Genomic DNA, 21,253 nt, shown 5'->3' with positions numbered 1-21,253 from the left:
GCCTACACTGGATTATTCTCATCATGCCCCTTGAGCCATTGGCTGGAAAACCATGCAAAACTACCTTTCTTTCTTGTTTTTTTTTTTTTTTTTACCTTTCTCTTGTGTAAGCTTACTGTTACCCTGTCTTGGGTTAACGGACCAATTTGGACCCTCATCTTTAATTCGCCATTATTTACCATCTGCATTTTTCTTCTGTTGGTAATGTTGTTTGGCTTCCTTATGCATGATATTATTAGTTTACATGCTTTTAGTCTTAACCCTTTTTTTCCCCAGCATACCTCTAAATTTTGAGGTCAGAAAAATTGTAAAATGTTCCTCTAAATAAATCATGTTAATAAACACAAGTTTGTTGAGTTACCTCCACTAAGGGATGATACATCACACATTTGAAATAAATTGTAATTAAATTATGTCTTATTTGTTTACCTTTTTTAACTTTTTCAGTGTTTGTGTCAGTTTGGTGATGATACATTAGCTGCAAAAAGGACAAACATTTTTTTCTTCTGCTCTTAGTTATAAAACTTGAATTTAAACACGAAAGAAAAAGCAAAATGATTCAGAACCAAAAAAATATACATTTGCAAGGTTAAAAAAAAAACAACCAATCAGGGAAATCTAGCCTCTATGTGCAAGAACCTCCAGTTAAACAGATCACCTTTCTGCTCTGATATTCATACGTCACTACCAAATCCAGGGCCCTGATCTGTTAAAGTTCAACCTGGTATAACTTTCTTTTTATACATGTCTATGAAGACTCTCATTCATTCAGATAGGATTAATCCTGATTTTTTTTGTACGTAGAACCTGAAACCGGTTGTAGAAACTTGTGTATCGATGTCTGAACATAAGAGTTTTGACACCGAAGCCCGAAACATGCATTTACATAGACCTGTCCTTAGGAGTGGTCAATTGAACGAGCGTTCCCATGGTCACTACGTAGCTTCAGGAGACCAGGCTTGTGGCAAAAACTCAAAGGTTTATTAAAAAAAAAAAAAAAAAAAAAAAAGCTTAAAATAATAACTGAAACAAAACAAAATCCATAATCTAAGTTAAAAAAAAAGCGGCGACAAAGCAGATGAACGGAAAATGAAGAACTGAAAACCAGACACTTAAATACATTGATGGTCATTAACCAAAATGAAGTCCGCTATGGAAGATCATCAACCTGACAGAACATCACCAAAACCTAATAATGTAATTGACTAAACCAAACCAAACCCAGGGACCCAATCCTCATAATGGAAGACAGCATCCTTAAGACTATCAGTCTAGATTATGAAAGGCAAATAAGGATCTCCTGGGAACAACGGTGAGAATCATTTCCACAAACTGAAAAAAATTGGAACAGTGTTGAACTTCAGGTCTGTCAAGTTTAGTCTTTACAATTCAACAAAAGTAATGATTCTGGGCAAAAATGGTATTTAAGTCCCAGTGAAAAACCACCAGAAAGATAGAACAAAAAATAATCCCACATTTGACCCAAAAAAATAGATTACCCCCATGACATTTAGAAGAATTCCTTGAGCTGACAAGACAAAAACTGAAACACATTTTTTAGATTTGTTTGTTTTATTTAACCAAACTGGTGCAGTGCACTGACAGGAAATAAATGTGGCAGTGTGAAAGATTCATGTTATCTGAACTCCACTATAAAAACAAGATTGTCCAGCCAATAGAGAGCAGGTACTGTCACAAAGAAACACTGCATAAGTGAGCAAATCCTAGCATGAAAATGTTGACATGTTCAAAATGTATTTATCCCAAAGTTCCAACAGGCAACAGATGCAGAATGGTGAGTTAAAAGGGTGAAAGCCACAAGGAGAAATGAGAGAAGCAGAAAAACAAACAGGACGTCAAAAAGTAGTGCCACAGATCCACACTACAATCAACTGTTGCCTACTTCTTGTGAAATATCTGACGGTTAAAATGAAATGAATAAATATAATGTATTTTACTAAACTAGATGTCTATACTGTTTAAATGCATACCTAAATGAAACAGTTTTCTGTATTCTGCAGGAAATAGAATTCAGTGTGGCCCTGTGTAAGGGAATCTGGAAGAAAATGACATTTTTAGATTGCACTAGTCATGAATGGGTGTACTGTGTCTTTTACTTTTTAAGAAATCTGCTATGGTGTCTAAGCTCAATTAAACTGCACGGAGCAAAGCAAGCTGGGGAATAGCCTCCATTTGCAAAATAAAATGGCAAATTCCAACTTGCTGTAGCAATATTTCTGAATTAGAGGAAGGACAAATGCACCTGGCAGAGAATCTTCAAGAATGTAGAACAGAAGATTTGATTTGCAAATAGAAAAAGAGCTGGGGGAGTTCAGATTTAGAATGTTTTGTGTTCTTCTCAATTAATTTTAAAACTACCACATCTTGTTTGACTTTCGACTGCTCCATTTTGGGGTCGCCTCAATCTAACCCTATGTTCAATGACACCAACCACCCTTTCGTCCTCCTATGCATCACGAATCACCTCTCTGATCTTATTCCAGGACTCTCTCCAACCTCAGCATGCTTATACCGACACAATCATTGTTCGTACTCTACAAGATATCCAAACCAGCACAATCTGCTGCCCTCCATTTATCTCCAAGCATCTGTCATGATCTGTTTCTCTGATAGATTCCTTCTTGAACCTATCCAACCTGGTCACTCCTAAAGAGAACCTCAACATCTTCATCTCTGCTATCTCCAGCTCTGCCACCTGTCTCTTTCTTTGAGTCTCTACACCAACAACATGGCTGCTCTCAACTCTGTTCTTTATGAAGAAAACAAAGCAGAAAGTCTAAAACTAAAATGACTAATTCTAACTATTATAACTGTACACTTGTAAGAAACAAAACCTGGATTACAGGCTAGCACAATACAATTTAAATGTAGTAATACCAAAAAAAAAAAAAAAAAAAAAACTAAAACCACTGTATCAAAGCCTAAATACAGACATACAATATGTCAATGAAAAACAACACAAATAGTAGTGAATAAAATTACTCTTTGGTAAATAAGTTGCTCATAATTAAGAAACAATAATGGTGATGTCAATGATTTCAGGCTTGATTGATTTTCTAACTGTAAAAAGACTGGACTATTTGCAAAAAAAAAAAAAAAGAATAAAGCATACTTCCATCTCTGGACTGATGGACATCAACAAATCTTTCTTTTGGCTCTGATGGATGTGCAGAGGCTGTTATACTAAATGTTCCCTTTTTAGTTAATTCATTTCTTGTTTGTAATTTGTGAGGGTTCTAAAACTCAACTTCTTGAACATAGGTGATTGCCTTTGAGATTGCTGACCGATAAGGTGTCTGCCTAGGAGGGGTGTCCATACAGACTTTTGATCAGCTACTGAAAAAGATTTGACTTAAAACACCTGACTGTTTACACCCATGTAAATAAGGCTTACATTTAAATAGTTAAAAAGAAAAAAAGGAATGATGTGTTGATCCAAAGCTGGGTTAAAATGGCCAGACCTGGCAACAACCTGTCGTTATTCACACCGTTGTTGTAAACCTAAAACAAAAAAGTGTGTTTTTGTGTCAGAACTGTAAATCTTCTCTTACAAATATGTGCTCCCTCAACCTTATGGCTTGAATTTCACTCCAGCAAACACCACCAGCTGTGGCTCCATATTTAGACAGGCTTGTGCTTTCATAATTATCTCAGCTGGACTCCATTCAAGTGGTAGAAGCACTGCAAGGACTGTTGAGAACACAGGAACAAACCAGAGCTTGCTTGAAAAAGACAAGAATATTTAAAAGAAACACACAACTATGTGGGAATACTCACACAATTATGATAAAACCATTTGTTTCTTTGGCTACGTTCACACTGCAGGGCTTAATGCTCAATTCTGATTTTATGAAAAAATACGCATTTTTTGCAACACAATTCCAACTCTAAGCTAGAGGAAAGTCTTTGTCCATAATGGTTTATTTTTCTGATCACACTGTTGTACAGCGCTGTTATAAAATGAAAACAGGGGAGTTTAGTGAGCTGCATTGCAAAGATGCAATGTTGCATCAGCTTTTTTCTAGTGTTGTTGAACAAAAACAAAATACATTATTGAAAAATATGTTGCATCAGAGCGGCTCATCATGATGATCTCCATATTTCTTCAAAGAAAACCTGTATTTTCAACTTTATTAAAAATATCAGTTCATGTGACATCTTTATTGCATCAACATTAGTGAAGAGCATCCACTGTTTGTTCACTTCAGAGAACCAGCACAAAACATATTAGAATAACATCTACATTCTGATCTCCATTATTGTTAATATTCATCATTGTTCATATTTCAGTTATTTACCAACGTTATTTCTGCTTCTTGGTCTTCTCATAACTTTTCCCAATGTATCCAACAATGTGTTTCCCTTGAATCCATTTTAGTTTAAAATCAAAAATTTCTGTAAATGGAAAAAACGCTAAAGCAAAATTTAACAAAGGCTGTTAGAGCCACAGTGCACCAAATGTACAAAAGTAAAATTAATATATTTGGTCAACTAAATTATTATGTTGTGTATCATGTGTAATTTGTCCTTGAAATTTAAAAGGGAAATATATAATTTACAACTACAACATGTTCAAAACTCAGCTGCCAGAATTATCACGGAAACGCCATCCATCCAACACATCACACCTGTTCTGCAGCAGCTCCATTGGCTGCCGAGTTCAAACATAATTATATACAAAATATTTCTCCTCATTTTTAAATCCATCCACAAACTAGATACCTGTCGGATCTTTTCCATGTCGTCACACCCACCCGTAACGTCAGATCCTCCCCCTCTGTCATGGTGCCTCTGTCAGATCTCCTCCCCCTTCCCTCCCCTCTCTGCTCTCTATCCTGATCACCACCAGCTGTGGATCCTCAACTCGTCAACCTGTAGGTCTTCTTAAGGAGATCCACTACCAGCATTCATCGCCAGTTCGTTGCTCCTCTACGGTGCTTAGTCTGGTCGCTCTTGTACTTTGCTTATGAAAGTTTGCATCAGGCTAATCTCATGTTTACGCCTCGCCTGCAGGAATTACCTACCACGAGGATCCACCTGGTTTCCATTATCAGAGCTACTTCCACGCCACGGCTTCATAGTGACCGTTCATCTTACCAAGTCCTTCAAGCAAGTTCTCTGCCGATACCCTCCAGCCACGCCACAGCCCAACACTTCAATCCTCATCGTACCACGCTTCCACAGGACTTCAAATCTAAAGCCATCATCGGCTCTACGTCCAGGAAAATAAATCTCTTTGAACTTACCTGCTCATTCTCCTGTGATCCTTCCGGGTTCCAGCGTCTGGGTCTGTCTCGGTTTTCGAAATCATGACACCCTCCCTTCATCTGGATGTCCCCACTGCTCGCCTCGTCTCTATTGGCTCTCTATCACAATTCACCAAGAAACTTAAAATCGACCTTTTCCAACTTGCCTATTTCCCCTCATGACTGACATTGTTGGCCTATTTTAAAATGCATATATTACTGTACATTTTATTGTTTTTTTGTTGCTTTTAACTTTCACTATTATGTATGGCGACCTTGGGTTCCTAGTAAGGCACCTAACAAATATTTTTTTTTTAAATTTTATCTTTATAATTTATATAATAATTTGTAATCAACTGTGGCTCTTAGTGAGAAAGGAAGAAGGGAAGGAACCATTTTGGAACCACACTGAGCTAAATTAGCACAGTTGAATCGTTTGAAATTGTGTTTTTAAGACAATCACCCAAAAATGTTTGAATCATTAAACATTTTGAAAAGAATTCTTGGACATTCATAAGTGCTTTTGTTTTGTGAGTTATGCACTTTTCTAAACAAAGAAAAACAGGATTGGATAGTAATAATAATACAACGTGAAGACCCTTCTTATTTTTCAATTCCTTCTTTCAGTATAAAACATTAGAATGTTCTTATAAAGCAATTACAACTAACAATGTTAAATCTGCTGCAATGTTTTTTAATAGATCACATCCAAAGAAACTAAAGAAAGAGTGAGTCCATATTCAATATTTAGTAAAAAATAATGAAAATTTAAACCATGGTGCAGGAGATTTTGGTGCAAAAACCACACTCATTGAGTAGGTATGCTGTCTAATTCTCTTCTTTTACGCATATAAGATCTTGTAGTGGCCATTTTATAATTATTTTTGTTATCAACACACATCTTTTTCACCTCATGTTTGAACATATCCAAACTCGGTCAGATGATCAAAAAAAGACCAGTGAGACGCTTCCTCGTAGGTATTTGGGCTGAGTCTCCTCTCTGGAATGTGCTTTGCTCCTTTGTAGTTTTTATTGCAGAGATGAGATTCAAATTTTTTATAATCAGTGAGCATTTAAAACATTTTTGTACAGCCATGGAGCTTGCATGTGATTCCCATGACTGACAATCATGGGACACTGCAAAAAAGCAAAGCAGAAAGCCTACAACATTTTTACAAGCCTTCTCTCTTATAACATAGGCGTACCCTTATTGCAGAACGTACATGGCTTCAGGGAGATTCGTGGTTCTGTTGAGGAAGATGGAGAAATTCTGTTCGCCTCTCAATTGCCGAGTCCTCTTTTGATTTCTCATACCTTTGTCTGTATAAGAAAAAGTTAATATTTAAATCCACACATTCTGGGATGCTTTGTGGGTTTGCATCCACTGTGTGATTAAAGCCCCATAGTAGGATCTCTAATGTTGATTGCAGCAGGAACAATTTACTGAAACTAGATCAGATAAAAACACAATTTTTGAAATCCTGTGTGATTTGCTTTTGGGACTGAAATAAAGTAAATATATACAAGTGCTTCTGTGATGCAAAAGAAAAAAAGAAGTCAATTTTGGAAATGTTTACTTTTGCTCTGCTGAACTACTAGACCACATCATTAGTTGTGGTGTTTGTAATCTAGACTAATTTAGAGAGACAAATTCAAATTTGCTCTAACAGTCTTTGGTCCTCATGTTAACATCAAATGTTTAACCTCAATGTTTTTGTTTTTTTCTAAATGACCAAAAAAAAAAAAAAAAAACCAAAGCAATAACTGTAAAAACCAAAATTTAAAAACAGGTTTAATGCAGCCCAGAAGAACATGAACAAATTAGTGTACTTAGAGGTCTATCTGGTGAAGTAAAAAAGGAAAAATAAATCATCTGATTGCACAACTTTCTGTTTGGTGTTTGTGCATGTGTATTGCACATCATTGCTACACAAGCATAAACAGTTAGACTAGCATTTCAGCAACTGAGGTGAATCCCATTTCAGTTTGGCAAAAGTTAAAGCTGGAAATGTTACATTAAAGTAAATAGTTACTTTTTGCTTTTTGTTTTGTATTCCAATGAGCAGAGGCGGGGGGTTTTCTGCATTTACAATATGTTTCCCATCTCAAATGAGGCACTATTTTTAAAAGAAAATTTCAAAGGAAGTTAAGTTAAAAGAAGACCACCATTTCTAAGTCACTGAGTGTGATTGTTTGTAGGAACATACCTATTTCCCTATTTTCCTTTGTGTTTCCAATTAGAATTAAATGTTACAACACAAAAATGATGGAATGAATGTGATGCTTTCATAGAAGTGCTAATTTATGGCATCGGTCTCAGTCTCTCATCAGCATCTCTTTCTGGGCAGGAGAAAAATTGGTCTTATTTAATCAATTTTTTTGCAGCATACCTTTTTGGAGAACACATGACATGTCTGTAGTTTTTTTAGCAACTTTTATTTTTGTAGTCTCTATACAAAGTATAGAGTAGTACAGATATCATTTGTCACACTGAGACCAAGGGGTGCAAGGGGGAGTACAGACAATAGAAAACAAACCAACCTTCCCTAAGGAAAAAAAACAAACAAACCCCAGATTAGGACAACCATAGAAGTTGACATCCAAAACCACAAAATGGAAATGTAAAGAATAAAGGGCTTCATTAATCTGACAGTGGGAAAATGTCTGTTTGAAACCTGTAAATCTGCAACTGAAAGCAAGCAAGGTGCCTCTAAAACACAAGGCAGGAAATGAAGTGCGTGCAAGCAGCTATGCCCCGGTTCACCGATAACCACAGGAGAAGGGGCAGAACATAAGAACCATGGCCAGTCTGGACAGAAAGAGAAAAATGAACCATAAGCATCCGTGGACTCCCTCAATGGAAACGTTGATGAGCTCCTGGACAATTTTAACTCTATTTGTGTGGGCATTTTAGATGTTATTGCTCCATTTAAGGTTAAATGCTGTAAACCGGCCCCGGAGCCTTGGATCAACGAACGCACTCGTGCGCTCAGACGCTCCTGCCGTCGTGCGGAGCGTAAATGGAAGAAAGACGGGCTTCATGTTTCAGTACAGATTTTTAAAAACTCCTTGACTGAGTATCAGGCTGCTGTGAAAAGTTCCAAGACCCAGTTTATGTTGAATGTTGTGTCTGAGAACATCAGCAAGCCTAAGGTCCTTTTTAATTCTTTAAAGTCTCTTTTAAGTCCTGGGGATTTATCCTGCCTGACTCCTTCTGTTTTACTCTGTGAACAGTTTTTAACATTTTTTACTGACAAGGTCAGTGCCGTCAGGTTTTTACCCTCCGCTTGTACCCATGACCCCTCTGTTTTAACGTCATAGCACTGAAAACCGCTCTGCTCAGGGTGAGCAATGACCTTCTTTTAGCTGTGGATTCTGGGGCCTCCACTGTTTTAATTCTTTTAGATCTTACTGCTGCTTTCGACACAGTGGATCACAGTGTTTTATTATTCCAACTGGAGCACTCTGTTGGTGTGAAGGGCACAGCACTCAGTTGGTTCAAGTCGTATTTATGTGGCAGGAGTTTTTCTGTCCAAGTTGGACAGTACTCTTATCCAGAAGCTCCACTCAAGCATGGTGTACCCCAGGGCTCAGTTTTAGGCCCTCTTTTATTCTCGCTCTATCTGGTGCGACTGGGGTCCATTTTTAGGAAATATAATGTTTCCTTCCACTGCTATGCCGACGACATCCAGATCTATGTTCCCTTAAAGTCTGGAGGAGCTGAGGGTCTGGGCAATTTACAGAAGTGCTTGGCAGAAATCAAATCCTGGATGGAGCTGAACTTCCTCTGTCTGAACAAAAACAAGACAGAGGTGTTCGTTTTTGGAAAGACTGACTTGCTGACAGGCTGCTGTAGTGCTGTTGGCCCCCTGGACCCCTCAGATGCTCCTTTTATTAAGAATCTTGGGGTAAACCTTGACAGGCATTTTAAATTTGACAGGCAGCTCAGTGCAGTAGTCCAGTCTAGTCTTTATCACTTGAGGCTAATAAGAAAAGTTAAGCCATATCTACCTCCTCATGCTGTGGAACAAGTGATTCATGCTTTAATCTTCTCCAGACTAGACTACTGTAACTCTCTCTACAGTGGTATTGACCAGTCCCTGCTCCGCCGTCTCCAGCTGGTTCAGAATTCGGCGGCCCGCCTGTTAACGGGGACCAGACGGTGTGAGCATATCACTCCACTTTTACACTCTCTTCACTGGCTGCCAGTGTCTTTTAGGATCACTTTTAAGATTTTACTTTTGGTTTTTAAATGTTTGGCATGTCTGGCACCGCGGTATCTCTCTGAGCTGTTACATGTGTATCGTCCACGTCGAGTCCTAAGATCTGAAGATCAAATGCTTTTAATAGTTCCCAGGACTCGGCTTGTGACTCCTTTCAGTTGCAGGTCCTAAACTCTGCAATGCTCTCCCCTTCTCTGTGAGGTCAGCCAGAACCGTCAGTGATTTTAAGTCACTTTTAAAACTCATCTTTTTAGCCAGGCTTTTAACTCCAGTGAGCGGATTTATTGGGTCAGCTTGTAAATTTTATTCTTTTACTGTTTTATTGTTTCATTGCTTTTATTGATTCTTTATTGTATCATATTGTCTCTGATTTTATGTGATTTTATGTTAAGCACTTTGGTTGCTTCTGCTTAAAAAGTGCAATACAAATTATAAATTGATTGATTGATAGGCATAACAAATAACTGAAAATGTGTCCCAGGAACAATACAGCTGTTGTGGACAGCAGGGAGTAGTGACCATACGTTCACCTTGAAACCCAGATGAAAACTAGAAAACCAAAGATGAACTGGAGACAGGAACCAACCTTCCTCATACTGGTAGCACTAGGTATTTACAGCTGGAACACTGATCTAAACAACTATTTATGAGGGGCCGTATAAGACATTATTTATTCTGAACCATTCACATTCATACATTCTTGCTCTCACATTCATATATACTCTCTTGCACATCCATATATTCTCTCTCTCGCATGCATATATATTCTCTTACGCATACTTACATTCTCACTTGCACATCCATATATTCTCTCTCTCGCATGCATATATATTACTTTACACATACATACATTCTCACTCTCATTGTCACTCTTAAAAAAGAATGTATGTATGTGAAAGACAAGTATATATGTACGTGTGAGGAAGAGTTTATATGTGCGTGTGAGAGAGGAGTATGCATGAAACGGAAGTGACTTTGCATGAAAAGGAAGGCACTTTGAATGAAAAGGAAGGCACTTTGCATGAAACGGAAGGCAGATGATTTCTCGTGCTCTGATTGGACGAGAGGCCGCCACCTCCCATTTTGAACACACTGTAAACCCTAACACTTGTACTGACTCATAACTATTAAGGTAACACAACTTAAATGTTATTTTGTAGTTGATTCAACTATAAAGTATTAAGCTCTATCAAGATTTTTTCAAATTTAACTTAACAGTGCCAAATATTTTAAAGCTTATTTGTATCTAGCACTCAAAAATTTTAAGATCCCTGAAGTAGCGTCATGACGTCATCACGTACTGGTGGGAGGGTCTTTCGTTTTCTCAACGTTAACTCAGGTGGCCATGTTGGATTTGCCGAATGCGAGTATGCGACGTTTGAAATTGAAAGTCGAGCATTTTATTTTTCTGCAAAGCATTGCGATTTCGTCCCGCTTTAAGACGCCCCAACCTCGGGTTTTTTTTTCCATCCGCCTCATCGCTGATGGTGCCGTCTTGTCTTCAGCCCTGATTTAATTTGGTAAGTTAAGTATCGTTCATGGTTTATTTTGAATGAATGCTTTGAAAATGCTCTTATACTACCGTAAATGTGGTTTACTGTTGTTTAAACATATGTTTGTTACGATTGTTTTAGAGCTTAATGTGGCAATGTATACATGATTAGTTTGTCATAGCAGACGTATGGCGAGCCAAACCCAAAATGCATTTCTGCCCGTAAGTTACGACAGTGATGAGTTGTTTTTTTTTTTCAGTGGTAGAAATGACCTGTTATGCTGCAATCACACTAAACGTGATCCGCGTGTGAAATTCACGTTGGAGGCCTCTGTCTGTGGCTAAAGTTTGCTGCTGGACACATGTCCAAAAATGTCACTCAAAGCCTCTAACGGTTGTGTGGGAGGAGCTACCGCCAACAGTTTTAAGCCTGGTTGCTACATGGAAGCATTGGGTTTTGAATGCAGCTTTAAGCTTTTATAAATCACTTATCTCCATTATAAAAAGGTTTTTGTAAAAATAAATTAATCAACGTGCTCGTGTTGTGTTCAGGTACCGAACTACAGAGTGTTCAGTGTTTCACCTCCAGGTAGACGCCAAGGCCAGCCAGGTAACTTGTCTCCTGATCAGTTATTTGTCTAGAGCTATTTTAAAAAAACAAAAAATGCAATAGTTTGTGTAGTGCAATAAATGTTTTTTGATCAGAATATAATTGAAACATTTTTTAACATTGAAAAATCTCTTTTGGACTTTTTCAGATACTGAACTTCAGAAAGTTCACCAGAAAGTCACCATTTCACCAGAAAAGAGGTGTCAGTGGGTGAGTTTTATACTTATTTAATATATTCATCCTGAACTATTACCATTATTAGATTTATACGGCAGCATGGAAACATTTATGCACATTTTAACTAGCCAAAGGTCTAAATAGAGTTGAAATTATTTACAATTTAACTAAACATATTAAGATTGCAGGCTGAAGGTGGCACAATGGAATGGAGGTGCAAGTTGTGTTCTGTTACTTTGGCACTATGCAGTACTACATATAATACTGCAGTACTACATAGCCAATATTCCAAAGTGTTTCCACTGCCATGTATGTGGAGACACTTTGGAATATTGTCATGTCTTTATGACAGTATATTACAATAATAAAATGATGTTGCATTAGCACCATTCCATCATTTGAAACCATGAAAACTCATCTGTCAAGATCTGAAATGGATTTATGTAGAGTAGATGCAGTCAGAGGAAATTGTGTAACTGTGAATTGTGTAATTGTTTGTGTAACTTAAAGCTGCCCTTTTCTGAGACTAAGTCCACCAATACAGACAGGAACTGGCCAGCTTGGTTAGGATTTATGACCTCCAGGTGAATTTCTAATGTGCATAATTCAAAAACGGATAACAAATCATTTGTAAACAGCTGTAAGAAGCTAAGGTGTAACTTGCCTTAAAAATGACTTTGGGTCTTTGACCTGAAGTGGATTATGCCATGAACACTGTATTGTCCTCTTACTAGAAATAAACATCTAGAAAAGGTATCATTTTATTATTTCTTAAAGTTCCTTAAATAAATATTGGAAGAGTTGCTCTGCATTTGCTTCAATGGTAATGGATATTTCTTTTTATTCTTTTAGGACCAGCATGACGTGAACATGAGACGGGCACTTGTCCTCCTTGCCCTTCCTGTTTATCTGCATGAAGATGCCTCCAACTTCTTCAAGACCTGTACAGTAAGTGCACACGACTCCCTGTCAATGATTTTCACTAATCCTTTAATATTGATTGAGATTTTATTGAGTGACATAATAAATAGGGCAATTGTTTGTAGTTTGTAAACTGAGTGATATTTTTAAATGGTTTTAAAAATGAGACGGAAGATGAAAGGCGAACATCAGGGACTCCTGATTGGAAGGAGTGGAGTTTCGTTTACCTTTTCTGCTCCTGATCCATCATTATTTGAATAAAGAAAAATGAAGCTTTAGTCTTAAATTATTTTATAAATGTCCTCCTTCAGAAAAATGCTAAAGAACTTTTTAAAAACACAATTTTAATTGGAGTTGGTCCTTAAAACATCATAGCCAGTTGATTAAAAGCTAATAAAATGTTAGCATGAAAAGATTCCCATTGACAGATGGCAGTAATGTCAGTTTTGGACATTAGTGTGATGAATATCTTTGAGGGTCTGAACTCATCTGTGTTTTTTGTTTTGTATTTTCCAGAATACCAGACCTCACAGACACTGCTGTGGGTATCTTCTCAGTTGTCGTGGTGACGCTCCTGATGCTGCGTCAGTGGTCCCACAGATCTGGCTGACTAATGTCTTCTACTCTTCGGGGACATCTATGCTCTGGACCTACAGCACCCCAAAAAACTTGAACTTGCCTTCATATTTATTTAGAATGCTGTCTTGAGCCTTGAGGACAGCAAACCACTGAAAGGACATTTATTGACGCTGAAGAATGTTTCGTTGAGTGAGTCTTCCAGAATGGACTATTTGTTGGTTTAAGTGTTATGTAACTAATGTGTTTTGTTGTGATCATTTGCTTTTTCTGCCGTACAATACAAAACCAACTCTTTTTGTCAATATGTTGTGTGGCACTCTTATAATGCAGTTTTATTGCACTGATTGTTTCTTCATCCTCTTGATATTTGGGCTTTTTTTTTTAAAGAGCAATTAAAAAAAGTGTATTAAGCAATCACTATTGTGTGGCCTTCACGTTTGTTGGTTTTTATCAATGTTAGCTTTTAAAATGTAGTGGGGCAGTATCAATATCTCTGTTTAGAATACATTTTAAGCTGAAGAATTTTAAATATTTTCAATGCTACACATTTAATGAGTTAGAGAATTTATAAAGCATTTTAGGGAATTTTACATATTTTATGAGTTGAGTAATATAAAAATATAGTTAGTTAAAGCGTTTTTTAGTTGGAAAATATTAAAAACTTTAAGTAAATAATCTCTCTTTTATAAGTTGAGGAATCTTAATATTTTTTATATGAATTAAGACAAATTTAAGCCAACTGACAATATGAATTTTAATAAATGTTAACTTAAAAGTTTCAATAATATAACTTAACTGTTGCGTAAATTGTTACACAATAATTTTTAAGTTCAGTCAACTTGCTAGGGATTACGGTGCAGACGCTAACATGAACCAGCAAGAAATCCCAAATTAACAGACTTGTGGTGTGGAAAGGTATGTTTTTCAGCTAGCAGTAATAATCAAAGTATCCGTTCTCTGTTTCAAAATGAGATTGCCACAAAACCGTATGTTATCTCATACGCGAACAGCTTTGGATGTAGAATTCAGTGGGAAAAGGTTTGGACCCTGCCACAAAAGTATTTCATCACCAATAAAATCAGAGAAATTTCTTTCAAAATTCTTCACAAATTTTATCCAGTGAAACATTTCTTTACTAAGTTTAAAAAAGATCTGGACATAAACTGTTCATTCTGTCATTCCTCACCAGAAACTGTGCCTCATCTTATTTGGTTTTGCCTTTTCACTCAACTATTTTGGAAAGATGATATAAGATTTTATAAGAACTCATCTATGTGAAGATTATAGATTATTTTACGAGCATATTATTTTTGGATATTTTACAGAAGGAAGACTTAATGCAGAAAAATATATGTAGTTAATTTACTTATAATTATGGCTTAATACTTTATCCACAAGTGTAAATATGCCAACAAAAAAACAGTGTTTTATGTTTTTCAGAAAGAAATGTTTTAACAGTATTAAATCTTCCACTAACAAAAAAGCTGTCAGAACAGTTGAAACATGGTCTCTCCTGAAACTTTAACAGATTCCTTTGCCTTATTATTTTTGTTTTCTTTTTGCATAACCTGTTTTACATGGTTATCATTATGTTTTTTTGTTCATTCTCATGGCGAACGTGAAGATTGTATTTTGCACACAGTGGAGTTTTGTGTTTGGTATTTTGTATGTGCAAGATATTGTTAATAAAGTTTATTTTTTTTAAAAAACGAACCGGCAAGAAGGAGCCACGGGGGTCCTGCAGCAGGACATCGGAACCTTAACAAATATTTCATCTCCACCTCACCGTTGCCTTTTTTAAGAAATGACAGCTGGTTTTCCCACATTTATATGTAGTTATGGATCGAAAACAAGAGGAATTTGTTTTAATGTAAATGCGTGTTCCAGCGTCTACAGGAAGTGTCGCCCATAATTCACGCAAAGGCTCATGGGGGCTAGGAATAAGGTGGATACGGATTTTCTGTTTCGGTGGCACTTCTATTACCATTATTGGTATTTGAGACATTCCTTTGTGTCTCTAGAGATGCAGACAGATTTGTGACCACTTGAGGTGAAGATAAAATATTTCTTAAGGTTCCGATGGCCTGCTGCCGGACCTCCGTGGGTCCTTCTTATTGGTTCATGTTAGCGTCTGTTCAAAATGGGAGGTGGCGGCCTCTCGTCCAATCAGAGCACGAGAAATCATCTGCCTTCCGTTTCATGCAAAGTGCCTTCCTTTTCATTCAAAGTGCCTTCCTTTTCATGCAAAGTCACTTCCGTTTCATGCATACTCCTCTCTCACACACACATATAAACTCTTCCTCACACGTACATATATACTTGTCTTTCACATACATACATTCTTTTTTAAGAGTGACAATGAGAGTGAGAATGTATGTATGTGTAAAGTAATATATATGCATGCGAGAGAGAGAATATATGGATGTGCAAGTGAGAATATATGTATGCGTAAGAGAATATATGTATGCGAAAGAGAGTATATATGTATGTGCAAGAGAGAATATATGTATGCGTAAGAGAATATATGTATGCGAAAGAGAGTATATATGACTGTGAGAGCAAGAATGTATGAATGTGAGAGCAAGAATGTATGAATGTGAATGGTTCAGAATAAATAATGTCTTATACGGCCCCTCATAACTATTTGTGGTTGTTTGTGGTCATTAAACCCATTTACTTGCACACCAAATATGTCGTCATTATGGTTTCACTTTAATCATCGTATTTTATAAATGTAGACAGTATAATCTCATTGTAGCAGCTGGGTGGCTCAGTTGGCTGCATGTAGGTCTGGAGCGATTGTCTTCCAGGCGGCATATGAGCTTCATCCAGTGTGGGTCCTTGGGCAAGGCTTCACACTATTGCCTAACTATGCAGCAACAAGGGGGACCAAGTCTGGGTCTTTGTTTCTGGCTTTATGTTTCTTTACGCTCAAAGACCCTTATTCGGTTTCTTCACTCACTCTTTTCTCCCTAAAGAAACTTTCTAAATATGTCTTTTTGTTTGGTTTTCACGAGTTTTTTTTGCTTTGGGCTACTCATTTAGCAATCTGTGTAGCTGCATAAAGTCACGTGACGCGTCCAAACAGACGGATTTGGCGAACATAATCCGGCAGTTTTCCAAAATAAAAACTTCCTTCAGTATCAGAAAATAAACAAAAACATAAATAATCAAAGTTAGTGCATGCATTTTTTTTCTCTCTGTGGCCCGGTACCAAGTGGCCTGCAGACCGGCAGACTGGTCAGATAAATAGTTAATGTCTTTCTTCCTAACTCAAATATGCTACCACAACCATGCTGTTCTGTTGGATAATGTCCATTAGGAAAAATGTTTTGTGTGACATGTGAGCCTTTTTCTGATGGCTTAACAATGTTAACTGAAAGCTTTGGAGTCTCCAGCAGAAGACAATGTTACATCTAGATTCTGCTGAAATATGAATTTATTTTCTTGTTCTTGGTTGCAATCATTCAACAAGTCCAGCTTAAACAGTCCAGTTGTAAGTAATCGCCGTTTTGGCTGCTGAACTCTGCAATAACAATCATTATTGTTGAGTTCTTTATTAGGACTAGTTAATGCCCTCTTGGCTTGATTTGTGGGTTTTATGGTCTTTTCTTTTTGTATGACATTGAAACATTACTAATTACAGATCTTATACTTTTCAATAACCAATTACTTTCCATTTTTCAAAAAGTACAGCCCTTATTACCTCATATATTACAATCAGTAATGTCCCACATTTTCAAAGAACAAAGTATGGCCTCAGAGTATTCCAATAAATTTTATTATTTGAATTTTTGAAACTATATTTGAATACTAAAAGTGATAATGAAGGCTGATTAGATCATAAATCACGTATAACTGATAGTCTATAATCCTGACTCACCTCACTTTTATTCACCTTGGCACAATTCTTTTCTTTCTTTTTTTTTCTTCATTGGATCTTCCCAGTGGCTTCATACTCCAGGCTGTGTTGGCTGTTCTTTGGGTGGACAGCTGCCATCACTAAACATTCAGATATGTCCGACTTTGGAGTTATATGCATACCTTACTCGTAGACTTCAAATGTTTGCTTTCTTAACATTTTCAGCAGTTGAACTTTGTGATCAGATTGCAAAAGTGTCTCACGCAACTGTGTATTTTTAGCAAAATCCAAAAATATCTATTTCTCCAAAATAGAAGATGTTAATCAGCATCCTGAGACTCTCGATCTACAGGATGAGTCATACTTGCTATTTTGGTCGTTGCAGTTCAGTTTGGAGCCTGTGTGCATATGGCCCTTCAGAACTCAGTTTTCCCCAGCTTCCTCTTAAAAGTACGTGCTTCTTTTAAAATTCTCACTCCCACCTAGGTCCATATCAAAAATAACATGTAATCATTGTTGTAAAAGAAAAAAAAATATGTAAAGTATAACTGTAATAGAAACATGCAAAAAGAAAAAAAATCAACATTTTTTTTATCCTTGTTATACCCTGTACAGAATGGATTTGTCAGTGTGAGTTTTTGGCCATGTAGATGTACTTAGGATTGTTTATTTTTGGAATTTTCAAATAACATACTTTTTCTAGGGACTTTATTGCACTTTAGATCCTAATTAAGCATGAATTTCATATCGGCCCAGCATGTTTTAAAGGGCCTATATATATATAGTTATTGTTGATATTTTCTTTAAATATTATTCACTTTATGTGCAGATTTTTTTTTATCATAATCTATCAGATTTTGTTTAAGAGAATCAACTACGACCACTAAACAATAAGAATTGATCTGCCTTACTAGTTGCTCTGAATCAACAAAGAAGATAATGATTTGTGGCATCACCGAGGTTCTTCAGACAGAAAAGCTTCTGGTTTTTTTGGCAGTCATGGAGGGCATGAAGACCTTACTGAGGTTTCAGTCAATTATAAAAGTCTTGTTAAATTTGAGCAAACCTTTATAAAACAACAGAAAATGAAACATTTCCTCTAACATATGTTCCTTTTCTAACATTAATGTTGTGTATCATCTTCCGCACATTATCTGTGCCTTTGCTGAGCAGCAGTGAACACAGTAAATGGGGCATGTGCTTTAAAAAAAAAGCAGCATATCTATCCAAACTAAAATCAATTCACAATAATTATTTATCTTAAACTGTCTGCTATAAAACTGAAAATGTATTGTTCATCGTAAAGCCTCCAGATGGCGCTGTGATCTACTAGGTGTCTCCATTCCCACACTATTCAATAGTTTGATTGTGGAACCTCCATTGGCTTGTGCTGTAAGCATGTGACTCTGGATGGAGCCATAGCGTCCCCACATACCTCTGCTCTTCGCTGTAGAGTTCATAGCCTCACCTCAGTGTGAGTCATCCAAGCTGAGTGCTGTGTGTCCTCAAGTCGGTCATGTTTACACTTAGAAAATGAATCCAGTTATTTTGATTGATTTAGATGTTTTGAGACTTCAAGCACTCTATATTACTACATTTACATTTTATTTGTCTTGTCTTACTCGATCTACAACAATTGCTAATTTCCAGGTGGAAATTAGCTATTTCTGCCCTCCAGGAGGAGGGCAGAAATAGCTAATATACTGTTCCTGGGAAACAGTGGTACTGTTCCTGGGAAATAGTGGTACTGTTCCTGCCAACTTTTGAAGGTTAAGATCACTTTGTTCTTTTAAAAATATTCTAAAAACTCAATCATAATAATTGTTTTATTCAGTAATAGATTGAATTAAACATTCCATTAGTAAATAAAACAAAGGAGACTGGTTTGTCTCCAAAGTCAAGAAAAAGAAAATCTAAAGGGCGGAGATGTTATATGATTGTTCATTTTCAAATGTCTGTAATCCCAAAGTTCCACTATATTCTTATGTTTTTATAAGACATTTTTTGTGATTAAATTCTTAGATTGTTCAATTGAAACTTGCGAAACCGACATAGGGGCTGACTTACAAAGATTTGAAAAAAAGAATGCAAAACTATGCACACACAAATAGGTTGAACATACCCTATGGTTGGGATTTGTGGGTGATTTACAAAGAATTATTACACAAACATTAAGGGCACAAATTACAGTACTTAATTGTGGATTTTTGGAGCTCGAGTTAAAATAATGCAATGGAAAATAGAGAATGAGCACCAAGAACAGGGTAATGGTTGAACAAATGAAATAGCGTGCAAGTCTTGCAGATGGTCTGCCATCCATCATCCACAAGTTGCATCCAAGAAGAGCCTTAAAGTTCAACTCCAATGATCTTTTGATCTATTGTTAAAGGGTTTCCAGTTGCCTTTGAACTATGATTATGCCACTTTTAGTCAACAAAAAGAAGGACATACGACATATTTCTGAAGAGCGGCAGTGGTTTCTTAGAAATTGTGGGCGGGGCTGTTGATGCGGAGGAAGCCTGACCTCATTTACCATCATCCCTTCAAGCTAAGTTTAGCGGTGCAACAAAAATGGAGAATTGGAGCCATTCAGCCGTACAGTTTTGAGCCAGATAACAGCTTGGATGAGAAAAAAAACAAAGACATACATGGATGTATTTGTCTGCAAGTGGATGCATCAGAATGAAGCGGAGCAGGAAGCTTGTGGTCCACTGATTGCCGCACCTACCAGAAATGCCGAACTTTGGAGCTTAATTTTCTTTACATACGTCCTCCATCATCAAAGAAAACCCTCAAGAACATGTTAAAACATCAAAAACAGCATTTTCATTGGAGCGATTTTTTTAAGACAGGACACTCAGATCATTGCAGTGCACAGTCGGCAGCTGAGGATGGACCATATTGCTCTCATGAGCCCACAAGCGCTGCAGCCTGGGCTTGGAGAGGAACAAGAACCCAATAGAGATGCAGGAAAGGAGCCTCCTTTCTAAACAATGACCAGCCCCGTTTTGCCGATGGGACCTGGCTTTTGGATGTAAAAGAAAGACGCAGTGGCTGCAATCCTGCTTATTGTTACATTATTTACACTGGTCTGTTTCATCCCTTCCTCTCAGGTTTTTATGTATCTGACAGAAATTTTCATGCTGTTAATTCACTGATTGCCCTAAACAGATTGGCAGTCCTATTTTACCCATTCGACTATCACAGTCCAGTTTATAAATCATGTGTTATATGGTTTTGTGTCAGTGAAGTGCGGTGAGGTTGATGGCTGGTGAGGCACCTACTCCTCTGGAGACAGATTTACAATTATAAGAACAGAATATTTAACTTTGACCCTCAGTAACTATTTCTGGTATTTTTCCAACTTCAAATTCTGGTGCTTTAATGTTATCAAATGATGTATGTGAAAATGTTCAGAAAAATAATTATTTTAGGCCTAAAATTTAGTTTTACTTACATTTTTTTCCACTTAGTCCCATGTTATGTTTAAAAAACAACTATTACCTTTTGAGTCTACACGCTGATCCTTCTCCACAGAAAGCTCTAAGATATGCTGTAAAAGTCTTATTTTCCGTTATTTTAACGAGTCTCTCCCTCTCATTGGAGACAGACATCCTCGGTCTGTTCTGTTTCTACGTCACCAGTGTAGCTACAAAGCAGCTGTCAGCTCACGTCTGCCCCCTGTTGGTGAGGCCAGCCTCATCTGCTGCATTTTCTGCAGGCCTATAGCAGCGTTCTCACTGCACGTCTCTGTTAAAACAGAGTCCTGCCTTCAAACATGAGCACCACACAGGTACCCGAGCCTCATCCGGAGTTTCCGCTCTGTATGTGATCGCGCAACACTCAAATTCTGCAATTTTAACCTCAGAAACTGTGGAAAACCTGTTGAGTTCACTGAAATAGGATCTTTAAAACAAATCAGTTGAAAAAAATATTTACTTAATTTACCTTTGTCTAGTTTATCACGATCATGACAGGTGAGGCTGTGCCTCATCTGACCGCACGTCACTGTTTTCCGTTCACCCTCCAGTATACACACAGTTTTACACATGAAAACCTTTGGTAGCCTAAATTAGTCCTAAGTTATAAACAAGCTGTCAGTTGGGATTCATTTAGACTGTA

At 37.1% G+C, this 21,253-nt stretch overlaps 1 long non-coding RNA gene across 1 annotated transcript; it reads left to right on the top strand.

Moving 5' to 3' along the window:
* The first annotated feature begins 10,183 nt into the window (after positions 1 to 10,183).
* Positions 10,184 to 13,274, top strand: LOC144981711 (uncharacterized). Its single transcript, XR_013647253.1, has 5 exons — positions 10,184 to 11,010; positions 11,535 to 11,592; positions 11,741 to 11,802; positions 12,622 to 12,717; positions 13,207 to 13,274. It is a non-coding gene; the product is annotated as an uncharacterized LOC144981711 (long non-coding RNA).
* Positions 13,275 to 21,253: the final 7,979 nt, after the last annotated feature.

This window comes from Oryzias latipes, chromosome 13, assembly GCF_053564925.1.
Source record: "Oryzias latipes strain Hd-rR chromosome 13, Olatipes_Hd-rR_3.1".
NCBI lineage: Eukaryota > Metazoa > Chordata > Actinopteri > Beloniformes > Adrianichthyidae > Oryzias > Oryzias latipes.
This window is presented reverse-complemented; position numbering and strand designations above follow the sequence as displayed.